This window comes from Carcharhinus amblyrhynchos, unplaced genomic scaffold (genome assembly GCF_965287045.1).
Source record: "Carcharhinus amblyrhynchos unplaced genomic scaffold, sCarAmb.v2.hapA scaffold_92, whole genome shotgun sequence".
Classification (NCBI taxonomy): domain Eukaryota; kingdom Metazoa; phylum Chordata; class Chondrichthyes; order Carcharhiniformes; family Carcharhinidae; genus Carcharhinus; species Carcharhinus amblyrhynchos.
This window is the reverse complement of record NW_027649832.1, coordinates 253,031-265,268: the sequence shown is the minus strand read 5'-3', so window position 1 is coordinate 265,268 and position 12,238 is coordinate 253,031.

The following is a 12,238-nucleotide window of genomic DNA, read 5'->3' as shown; positions in this document are numbered from 1 at the left end:
GAATAATGGTAGGAAGGACTATTACTTACATGGTGAAAAACTGCAGCATGCAACGGTGCAGAGGGACCTCAGGGTCCTTGTGCACGAGTCGCAAAAACACAGCCTGCAGGTGGTCAGGAAGGCGAATGGGATGCTGGCCTTCATAGCGAGGGGCATTGAATATAAAAGTAGGGGGGTCTTGCTGCAACTGTACAGGGCACTGGTGAGACCGCAGCTGGAGTACTGTGTGCAGTTTTGGTTGCCGCACTTACGCAAGGATATTTTGGCCTTGGAGGGAGTGCAGAGGAGGTTCACTAGGCTGATACCGGAGTTGAGGGGGTTGAACTATGAGGAGAAGCTGATTAAACTAGGCTTGTACTCGTTAGAGTTTAGAAGAATGAGGGGACATCTCATTGAGACATATAAGATGATGAATGGGAGGGATAGGATAGAGGTGGAGAGGCTTTTCCCGCTCAGAAAGGACAATAGGACTAGAGGGCACAGCCTCAAGATAAGGGGGGGGCAGTTTAGAACGGAGTTGAGGAGGAACTTCTTCACTCAAAGGGTGGTGAATCTCTGGAATTCTCTGCCCGTTGAACTGATGAGGACTGCCTTGCTAAATATATTTAAGACGCGGGTAGATAGGTTTTTGATAGGCAAGGGGATTAAGAGTTATGGGGAGAGGGCGGGAAAGTGGAACTGAGCCACAACAGATCAGCCATGATCTTACTGAATGGTGGGGCAGGCTCGAAGGGCTAGATGGCCTACTCCTCCTCCTATTTCTTATGTTCTTATGATATTCTCTGCTTGCCTGGATGAGTGCAAGTCCAACAGTACTCAAGCAATTCAACACCATTCAGGGAAAAGCAGCCCGCTGGAGCGTTCCAAATCTGCGTTGCCATTCAGTATGATTAATGGTAGATTTTGGGCTTTAACTGCACAGAACATCCTTCCTCCATATTCCCTGTTTCCAAGAGATCAGTCAATTGAGCCTTCAATGTATTTAATAATGGAGCATCCACAGCCTTCTGGGATAGAGAATACCAAAGATTTGCAATCCTTTAAGAAGAATAATTTCTCCTCATCTCAATCCTAAATGACCAGCTCCCCATGTTTTATATTCCCCAAGAGAGCAAATGATCTCTCAGCATCCATCCTTTGAAGTCCCTCCTGAATCTGAAGTGATTAAATGAGATCATTGATCATTCTTTGAACTCAATAGAAAATGAACACAATTTGTTCAGCCTCCAATCATAAGACAATCCCCTCATCTGAGGCACTAGTTTAATGAACCTTCACTGTTCCTCCTCCATTGGTTTAAATGTCAATACCAAAGCTTCAAAAATATTCCTGATATGCTATTATCAATACCTTGTACAATTGAAGTAAATCTTCTTTATTCTTGTACACCAATCCCCTGACAATAGAAGTCAATATTCACTTTGCATTCCTCATTACCTGCTCCCCGTCTGTTAAATGTTTGCTTTCCAGTTCTAAGCAATCCCGAGTCTCTTTGAAAATCAAAACCTACAAGTTTCTCGCTATTTGAAAGAATTGGATTTTCTATAATAACTTCACATTTCCATAGATTATAATCTATCTTGTCGCCCATTCGCTTAACTTGTCTATATCTCTTTGATGTCTCTCTCTCTGTGTCCTCCTCGCTGCTTACCTTCCCACTGAGCTTTTCATCACCAGCACACTTAGATACATCTCTCTCTATCCCTTGACCTAAAACATTAATAAACATTGTAAATGGCTGAGGGCCCAGCACTAACCCTTGTGGACCTCCACCAATGACAACATGAAAGAAACACGATTAGTCTGTCAACCAATCTTCTGTTCATGCTGATATAATACCTCCAAATCTGCGCACAATCATCTTGCCTCTTAACCATTTGTGTGGCACTTTGTAACTGCCTTTTATAAATCCAGGTAATTTACATCTATTGATTCCCCATTTTTCCCTTTACCACCCCATCCCCCAACATCTCCTCACTTTTGGTAAATACGGCTATATACCAATATTGCTCTTGCGACCCATTTTAGATCATTGGTTGGTGTATTCTATATTAAACCTTGACTGCTAAGGGTGGCACGATGGCACAGTGGTTAGCAGTACCACCTCACAATGCCTGGGACCGGCCTTCAATTCTGGCCTTGGGTCGCGGTTTGTGTGGAGTTTGCCACATTCTCCCTGTGTCTGCATGTGTCCCTCGAGGTGCTCTGTTTTCTCCCCATATACCAAAGATGTCTGCTTTAGGTTGACTGGCTATGTTAAATTGCCCCTTAGTATCAGGGGGACCAGCATGGTAAATAAATGTGGTCACAGGGATGGGGCCTGGGTGGGATTGTTGTTGGTGCAGACAGGATGGGCTGAAGGGCCTCTTCTGCACTGTATGATTCTATGATTATATTTATCAATGCTACCTTTTTGGTCACCTTTCGCTGGTTTCTAAGTGCTCGCAATACTCCGTTACTCTCATATTTTTGCAATGTTGCAAGCATGTTCTTTCAATCTAATGCCATCTCTAAACAGTGAGTCATGGATGGATCCCTCTCACGTTTTCTCATGGAATGTACTTCTGGTGGATGTAGTGACTTGTTCCTTTCAGAGTTTTCCTGCTGTTTTTTTACAGCCATACCTCTCAGTCAATTTAATTAATTTTCGCTGTTCAATCGTATCGATGTAACCATCTTTGTTTAGATTGAAAATTGTTCTTTCTAATTGGAATTTGTTAGTTTCCAGACGGACATTGATTTCAATGGTGTCGTGGGGTAAATTCAGATGGCCGGTACTGTCTTTAACTACAGACAATAAAAAACTCATGAGACAGATACCTCTGTATAAAAAACTTAATATTTAACAAAAACACAACATGCAATTGCTCAGAGGTCACCAAAAAGGTTAAGCAGCTCTGGAATAGAGTGGCAGAATCTCTCTGGGGAATCTAACATTTACAGTCAAAAACAGATCAATTATAGATCTTCTGATCAATTATTCCTGCCTTACATTACTTTAATATCAATTACACCTAATATGCACACATCAATAATAGTCTCTGACATTCACCCCAGCCATTCTATCATCCAGTACAATGATATCTCATTCATCCATTTAATCTGGATGCTGACTCCAAACTTGGCTAAAGTCACTTCCTGGTTGCCTGCTTACCTTGGACGCTTGCTGCAGGGATCAAACTGGATTATCCCCACCGGTTCATTGCCAACCTGCATGAACAGGTGGTCCTGCGTCCAGGCACATCCTTGTCCAGAGTCTAGACAATGAATTGAGCCTATTTATAATATTCCCTCGCAATTCTGATAAGAATTTCACTAATCATGGGATTCCCAGGCCTTGGGTTTTGAACTCTGCACCTTTACCATCATCCTTTCCTGTAACCTGCTTTCTGCTGAAGTGAGCAATGATTCATACATTTAAAATGTATTTCAAAATCTCAATATGTTGGAAAATCATAAAGATTTGTTCAATTCTTTTACTGCATCCACACGTGTAAATTATTCATCTCATTGGCTCGCTAATTTTGTTTCAAGGACCATTTAACGCTTTGCTAATAGTCTTGTTAGTGTCTAAATGTATTGTTATGTCCCTTATTAACTAATTAGAAACTTCCCATTTCAATCCCCCTCCTGGCCATTGGTTAGCCCAATGCTAAGCCAGTAAATACTAAATTCTAAACAGTGATTGGATTCTTGATTTCATCGAACATAGATCATAGAACAGTACAGCACAGTACAGGCCCTCGATGTTGTGCCCAGCTTTGTCCAAGATCAAGCTATCCCACTCCCTATCATTCTGGAGTGCTCCATGTGCCTATCCAATAACCGCTTGAAAGTTCCTAAAGTGTCTGACTCCACTATCACAGCAGGCAATCCATTCCACACCCCAACCACTCTTTCAGTGAAGAACTTACCTCGGACATCCCTTCTATATTTCCCACCATGAACCTTATAGTTATGCCCCTGGTAACAGCTATATCCACCCAAGGAAATAGTCTCTGCACGTCCACTCTATTTATCATCATCTTATGAACCTCTATTAAGTCGCCTCTCATCCTCCTCCGCCCCAAAAGAAAAAAGCCACATTTCCCTCAACCTTTCCTCATAAGACCTATCCTCCAAACCAGGCAACATCCTGGTAAATCTCCTCTCCACTCTCTCCAATGCTTCCACATCCTTCTTACAGTGAGGTGACCAGATCTGCACACAATATTCCAAATGTGGTCTCACCAAAGTCCTGTACATTTGCAGCATAACCCCACGGCTCTTAAACTCAAATCCCCATTAATAAACGCTAACACACCATAATAATAACTCCATCTGCCACTTTTCTGCCCAGCTCTGCATCCTATCAATTCTCTTTGCAGTCTACAACAGCCCTCCACCTCATCCACTACTCCACCAATCTTGGTGTTATCAGCAAATTTACTGACCCATCCTTCAGCCCCCTCTTCCAAGTCATTGATAAAAATCACAAATAGCAGAGGACCCAGCGCTGATCCCTGTGATACATCGCTGGTAACTGGTCTCCAGTCTGAAAATTTTCCATCCACCATCACCCTCTGTCTTCCGCGAGACATGATGTGGGTATGCCGGCGTTGGACTGGCGTAAACACAGTAATCTCTAAACTGTCTGTGCTTTATATGCTCTGTCTGAGGCCAGAACTCTCCATTCACCTGACGAAGAGGGAAACCTCGAAAGCTTGTGAGTCTATTATCAAATAAATCGGTTGGACTAAAACCTGGTGTTGTCAGACTTTTTACTGTGTTTCCGTGAGACAGACAGTTACTTATCCAATCGGCCAATTTCCCTCTATCCCACACCTCCTTACTTTCTTCATGAGTCTACCATGGGGAACCTTATCAAATGCCTTTCTAAATTCCATGTATACGATATCAATTGCTCTACCTTCATCTATACACTTAGTTACCTCCTCAAAAAATTCAATCAAATTTGTCACGCAAGACTTACCATTCACAAATCCATGCTGACTATCCCGGATTAAGCTGCATCTTTCCAAATGGTCATAAATCCTATCCCTCAGGACCTTTTCCACTAACTTACCAACCACAGAGGTAAGACTAACTGGCCTATAATTACCAGGGTCATTCCTATTTCCTTTCTTGAAGACAGGAACAACATTCGCCACTCCCCAGTCCTCTGGCACTATCTCCGTGAACAGTGAGGACCCAAAGATCAGAGCCAAATGCTCTGCAATCTCATCTCTTGCCTCCCAAAGAATCCTAAGATATATCCCATCTGGCCCAGGGGACTTATCGACCCTCAGGTTTTTTAAAATTGCTAATGCATCTTCTTTCAGAACATCTACCTCTTCCAGCCTCTCTCACACACTCATCCTTAAAAACATGGCCTCCTTTCTTGGTAAACACTGGAGAGAAGTATTCATTCATCGCCTCTCCTATCTCTTCTGACTCCATGCACAAGTTCCCACTACTATCCTTGACCAGCCCTAACCTCACCCTGGTCATTCTTTTATTTCTCACAAAAGAGTGTCTGACCCGTCAAGGACATCTCATGCCCTCTCCTTAGGCCTCTTTTTAGCTCATACCTTGCTACCTTGTAACCCTCAAGAAACCCAACTGAACCTTGTTTTCTCATCCTTATATACGCTTCTTTTTCCCTCCTGACAAGACATTCAACCTCTTTTGTGAACCATGGTTCCCTCACTCGTCCATTTCCTCCCTGCCTGACTGGGACATACCTAGCAAGGGCATGCAGTATTTGTTCCTTGAACAAGCTCCACTTTTCATTTGTGCCTTTCCCTGACAGTTTCTGTTCCAATATCATGATCCCTAATTCTTGCCTAATCACATCAGAATGACCTCTCCCCCAGTTATAAACCTTGACCTGCCATACGGCCCTATCCCTCTCCATTCCAATATTGAAAAACACCAAATTGTGGTCAGAATCTCCAAAGTACTCTCCCGCAAACAAATCTAACACTTGGCCAAGTTCATTACCCAGTACCAAGTCCAATGTGCCCCCACCTCTTGTCAGCCTATCCACATATTGTGTCAGGAAACCCTCCTGCACACACTGTACAAAAACTGCCCCATCTGAACTATTCAACCTATAAAGGTTCCAATCAATATTTGGAAAATTAAAGTCACCCATGATAACTACCCTATGACCTCCACACCTTATCCATAATCTGCTTTGCAATTTCCTCCACCGCATCTCTGTTACTATTTGGGGGCCTATAGAAAACTCCTAACAACATGACCAATCCTTTCCTATTTCTAACTTCAGCCCATATTACCTCAGTAGGCAGATTCTCTTCGAATTGCCTTTCAGCAGCCGTTAAACTATCCTTGATTAACAATGCTACTCTTCCACCTCTTTTACCACCTTCCCTACTCTTACAGAAATCCTATACTCCAGAACTTCCAACAACCATTCCTGTCCCTGTTCTAACCATGTCTCTGTAATGGCCCTAACACTGTAGTCCCAAGCACAAATCCATGCTCCAAGTTCACCTACCTTATTCCGGATGCTCCTTGCATTGAAGTAGATATTTCTTCCTCCTTAACCTGGGTGTCATCACCAATAACATATTGAATGTATGTAATTGTGTATTAATCATAATCCCACTAATACTTAAAAATCATAAAGAAAACGTAATATCGTCTCACATAGGCCATCAAATAGCTGTCTGGCAATACATATTCTTATAAACCAGCGGAGCACTTAGTCACAGGGACATCTCTTTGTCCTCTTGGGTCGATGCCACTGCTGCTGTCCTCATCATTGACTTTGTTGCCAAAGAACAGCAATATTTGAACTCTTGCACAATTATAATGATCATTGGAATGAAAATGGAGTAAAATACTATCCCTTGCACGATTCTTGTCCCAAGTGACCTCATCCAGTCAGTTCTGCAGCCCCTCAGAGAAGATGATGTTGGTTCTTTAAGTTTCTCAAAGTCCTTCTGAATGTGTGCGGCCAAATTAATTACGTTCTCTGAAGTGTCTGGTAAGTATGTGCGACATTTTGATCTAATTAAAGCACACCTTCCACCCTTAGCTGCCAATATGAAGTCTAATGCCCACATGTTTTGTCGCACAACTGTCTGCATGGCAACCATCTCATTACTGATCTTCAATAAGTGCCATTGAGTGTTAGGTAAGTGTGCTTCCCCTGAAGCAATATCAAATAACGCAAGATTGATTACTATTGGGTGGATCCAGACCAATTTGGTTGGTTATATCTACCGAATGTTGACACTGTTCATGCCCAAATCTCTTCCAGCGCCTCTTCTATTCTCAATACACAATATATCTTGCAGTTTCCATTCTGCTTCATTTAAAGTGAGGCTGGATGTGGGACTGGATGTATTAAAAACAGGTGAATACCTCTTCATGTCACCTGGCCCACCTGTACAGGATTGATTTCTATAAAAGTCTACTCTATCACAAGCCCAAGGAAAACCTACTGCTGTTCCTCATGATCCCAAAAAGACTGAGTAAGCTGATCCCACACAATTAAATCTGCCCATGATAAAGCTACTAGGTGTAAACGAATTCCTCCCTCAGTGCGTACAGGAATATGGGAGTACATCCAACATTTAGATATATGAGCAGTTTTAGCATAGTGTATGCCATATACAGATAAGTATTAGTATGCAGTTCTTGATGGACTGTCAGTATAAAACATAAACTCAACAGTAAAAGAGCAGGAAAGTTTAAAAGCCTTTCAATAATTCTTAATTGATCATATTAATATTCTCTTTGTAAATTTCCCAGCTGCTTGTTAATATTAAAAAAGATAAACATTCATTTACAGAACCGCGCTATAGGGCAGTGTTGTACCATTTTATGTCTGAGTGCTGAGTGGACTTGAAACTGCGAGAGTTTCAGATCCATCTTTGGGCGTGTTTTTAGGTCCCCCCCCCCCCTTACATACTCTGCCTGCAAAATTTTGAGCGAGTCTGATCCATGCTGCAGAAGTCCGTGGGTGGGGATTAACTCGCCCAAAACCCTGCAGCTCCGATCGGAGCCTCCAACTGCACATGCGCAAAATGAAATAATGGTATTCCTCTCCCACATCCCTCCTGGGGGACCAGCACAGATCTCTGAGATACACCACTGGCCTCGAGTCACTAAAACAGCTGTCTGTCATCACCCTTTGTTTCCTACCACTAAGCCAATTATGAATCCATCTTGTCAGGTCACCCTGTATCCCACGTGCATTAGCCTTCTTAATAAGTCTCCCATATGGGATTTTGTCAAAGGCTTTGCTGAACTCCATGTAAACTACATCAACCGCACTACCCTCATCCACATACTTGGTTACCTGCTCAAAAAGTTCAATCAAATTTGTTAGGCATGACCTCCCTCTGACAAAACCATGCTGACCATCCCTGATCAAACCATGCCTCTTCAAAAGAAGATAGATCCTCTCCTTCAGGGTCATCTCCAGGAGTTTCCCAACATGAGACTCACCGTCTGTAGTTCCCTGACTTGTCTCTACAACTTTCTTCAATAGTGGGACCACATTAGCTGTTCTCCAGTCCTCTTGGGTGTGGAGATGCCAGCATTGGAATGACGTAAGCATAGTAAGAAATCTCACAACATCAGGTTAAAGTCCAACAGGTTTAGTTGGTAGCACAGCTTTCGGAGTGTCACTCCTTCTTCAGTACGCACCTAAAGAAGAAGTGACACTCTAAAAGCTTGTGCTAACAATCAACCTGTTGAACTTTAACCTGGCATTGTGAGACGACTTACTGTACCCCTTTGGTGGTCAGGGAGGAATTAAAAATTTTAGTCAGAGCCCCTATTTCCTCCCTTGCCTCCCACAATAGCCTTGGATACAATTCATTTGGACCTGGCGATCTGTCCACCTTGGTTTTGTGAAGTGTCATTCCATGTTCAGTTATCTCGCGTATGGGGGGGGCGACTGAGTTCCTCCATTACATTCTAAACCCAACAGTGCCACTTATCCTGATTCTACTGCTCAATGTCTTTACTGTCAGGCATGTTTTAGTGAGCACTGCCCGCAGGAGACTCCGGACTCACAGCAGTGGAGAGAGTCCTAGAGATCCAGAGATGGAGAGTCGCAGGAAATCCATCATTTTACTCTTTATCATCTCAGGCAATTTCATCACTTTATGGGCACTGTTAATGTTTTACTTTATATGGTACCGAATGTTCAGTTTGGGATATTGATCTATAATTCTCCATAATTCTTTGGTCGAATCGGGTTTCATGCTGCAGCTTCTGAGTTGCTGCACTAATACTTGCATTTATGCTGTGACCCAGACAAAATTCAGAGAGCAGTTGAAGTATGTGCTGAAATATCCCTTCATACCAATTCTTAAATCCATTCACTCAGTAGTAGTACAGAGTCCTTCAGAATATAAATCATTTTCCCCCTTGTGATAATAGAGTTCATTCCCCCTTGTGATAATAGAGCAGCATGGGTTGTTCCCATCGGGATGGTCAGGGTGATGGTCTCTTGGGCACCACTTCCCAAATGACAACCACTGTAGCAAAAACAGCAGCAGCATGTTCAAAGAGGGTGTGGGAAGCTTAAGACTGCACATTTCCTATACCCTTCACTTAATTATCCTCCTCCCTTAATTATAACCCTCAAAAGGAAATTGCTACTCCTCTGTCCCTCCCTCACAACTTTGCCTCTTATAAGTTCTGCAAAATCCTTGGTCAAACAAAGGACATTGTGGGCATTTAGCATCACTGGAAATTGCCAGAATTTCTTCTCTCTCAATCACACAGATAACTCTGCAACATTCCCACAGAACAATACTGCCTGCATGCGTACCCATCATTAAATATCCCACCTCACTGTACTCACTGACATCCCACCTCTTTTCACACCAATTGCAAAATCTTCATTGTCATTTGCAGATTCTTCTTGGGCCTTACTCAGTCCTACCTCTCTGGGCTTCTCACATCATTTACTCTTCTGAATTTGACTTCACCTAGACCCGACACTGGTGATGTAGCTCAATGGCAGACCGTGTGCTTTGGCAGCATGAGGACCCGGGTTCAAATCCCAGCATTCCCACCCCAATTTTGGGCAGCACGGTGGCATAGTGGTTAGCACTGCAGCCTCACAGCGCCAGGGGCCCAGGTTCAATTCCGGCCCAGGATCACTGTCTGTGTGGAGTTTGCACATCCTCCCCATGTCTGAGTGGGTTTCTTCCGGGTGCTCCGGTTTCATCCCACAGTGCAGAGATGTGCGGGTTAGGTTGATTGGCCATGCTAAATTGACCCTAGTGTCAGAGGGACTGGCTGGGTAAATCTGTGGGGTTGCGGGAGTAGGGCATGGGTGGGATTGTGGTCGGTGCAGACTTGACGGGCCGAATGGCCTCCTTCTGTACTGTAGGATTTCTATGATTTTCTATGACGGCCCTGGTTCTCCAGCTAGGTCCATTTTAACACTTACACTATGGAAGTTTCAAGCTGGGGAGAATTTAGCCGCAGGTAACATCTATGGGTCTAGCACTCCTGACAGCCAGGTTAATGCGCTGTGAAAATCAGTTTGAATCCCACCATGGCAGCTGGTGGAATGTAAATTCATATAATAAACCTGGAAAATAAAGCCAGTTTCAATAACCATGACCATGAAAGCATTATCGATTGTTGCAAAGATATTTGGTTCGTAATGCACTTTCTATAAGAAAATCTGCCATCTGTTCCTGGTTTGCCATGGGATGGTGTATATGTGATTCCACAACATGAAAGATGTCTCTTATTTGTTTATTGAAATCCTAGAACCCCGACAGTGCAGAAGGAGGCCATTTGGCTTATCAGGTCTGCATCAATTCTCCAACAAAGCATCTCCATCAAAACACTGAGGCCCTATCCCACGTATTTACCCCATTAATCCCTGCAATCTACATATCTTAGTCAGAAGTCTCACAATTCCAGGTTAAAATCCAACAGGTTTATTTGGTAGCACGAGCTTTCGGATCACTGCTCTTTCATCAGGTGAAGGAACAGTGCTCCGAAAGCTCATTCTATCAAATAAACCTATTGGACTTTAACCTGGTGTTGTGAGACTTCTTATTGTGCCCACCCCACTCCAACGCTGGCACCTCCACATCATACCTTCATATCTTGGAGTACAAAGAGGCAATTTATTCCTGAACTCATGAACTTATTTCACAAGCAACATATGCCTGGCCAATAAGTCCAATTCCCATGTAAAAATGAACAAAAATATTCAGCTGCTGTTTTTTGCTTTTGAATTTTCCCCAGTATTTATATCTCTGATTGTGAGTTTTAATACTGGAGCAAGAGATTTGAAAGGCGACAATGACGGCGATCTTACCAAAATAAGTCGAAGTCCAGGACTATAGTGGGGGTCTTTTAAAAAGGTGGCTGATTTCTCAAAAAACTTATTCTATTTGAAAAGCTCCGCAAAAGACAAAGTCTTTGTTCAAAAGGTGCAGCCAATATATATTTTAAAACACAAAAATCATACAAGACAGACAAGACATTAACATACGGCTGTTGGAGGCCTTCAGAGGGTCAAACAGCTCAGGTTCAGTGCTGTCAAACTACTCCAAAGATCTGAGACACTCAGCCAAAATACAGAACAATTACACCTTTTGTTATCTAAAATGTACCTCCTCACTAGCTTAGATTCAGTTTCATTTAGTGTTCACATGTCTGTCCAGTTTTTGACATGGAATTTTATCAGCACGTCCACCCAAGATTTGTATGATCCCACCCGAGGCCAACAGAGAATGCCGTTCTCTGAGCCTTGCCAGTGCCTGGAATCGGGGCGGATTGCCAGTAAATCTCAGTTAATTACACATGCCACTCAATATAATGATATTCCATTTGTCCCTTTAATTCTGGACTTCTTCCCACTTTGGTTGAAACCGCTTTGTGGTTGCTATATTGTTAAGGATGCTTCCATAGCTGAACCTTTCCCACAGGAACATCGCCAAGACAGAGAGATATGTCTCTTCCTGGGCCCTAGAAAGACATTTTCTCATGTCTGGACAATTATGCCACAATGTATGTCCTGAGACTTGAAACATTTAATGCTTATCTCTGCTGACTAATGGATTCCCAGCTCTGAACTTCTGACCTTATCATTACTTTCTGCTGCATCTGTACTTTTTACTGAGACGAACAATACATTTTACAGATTAAAATTTATTTAATTCTTCAATATGTATTTTAAAATTAAAATCCCTTCATTTTAATACTATTATTACATTCACATATGAGCAAACTGTTAACA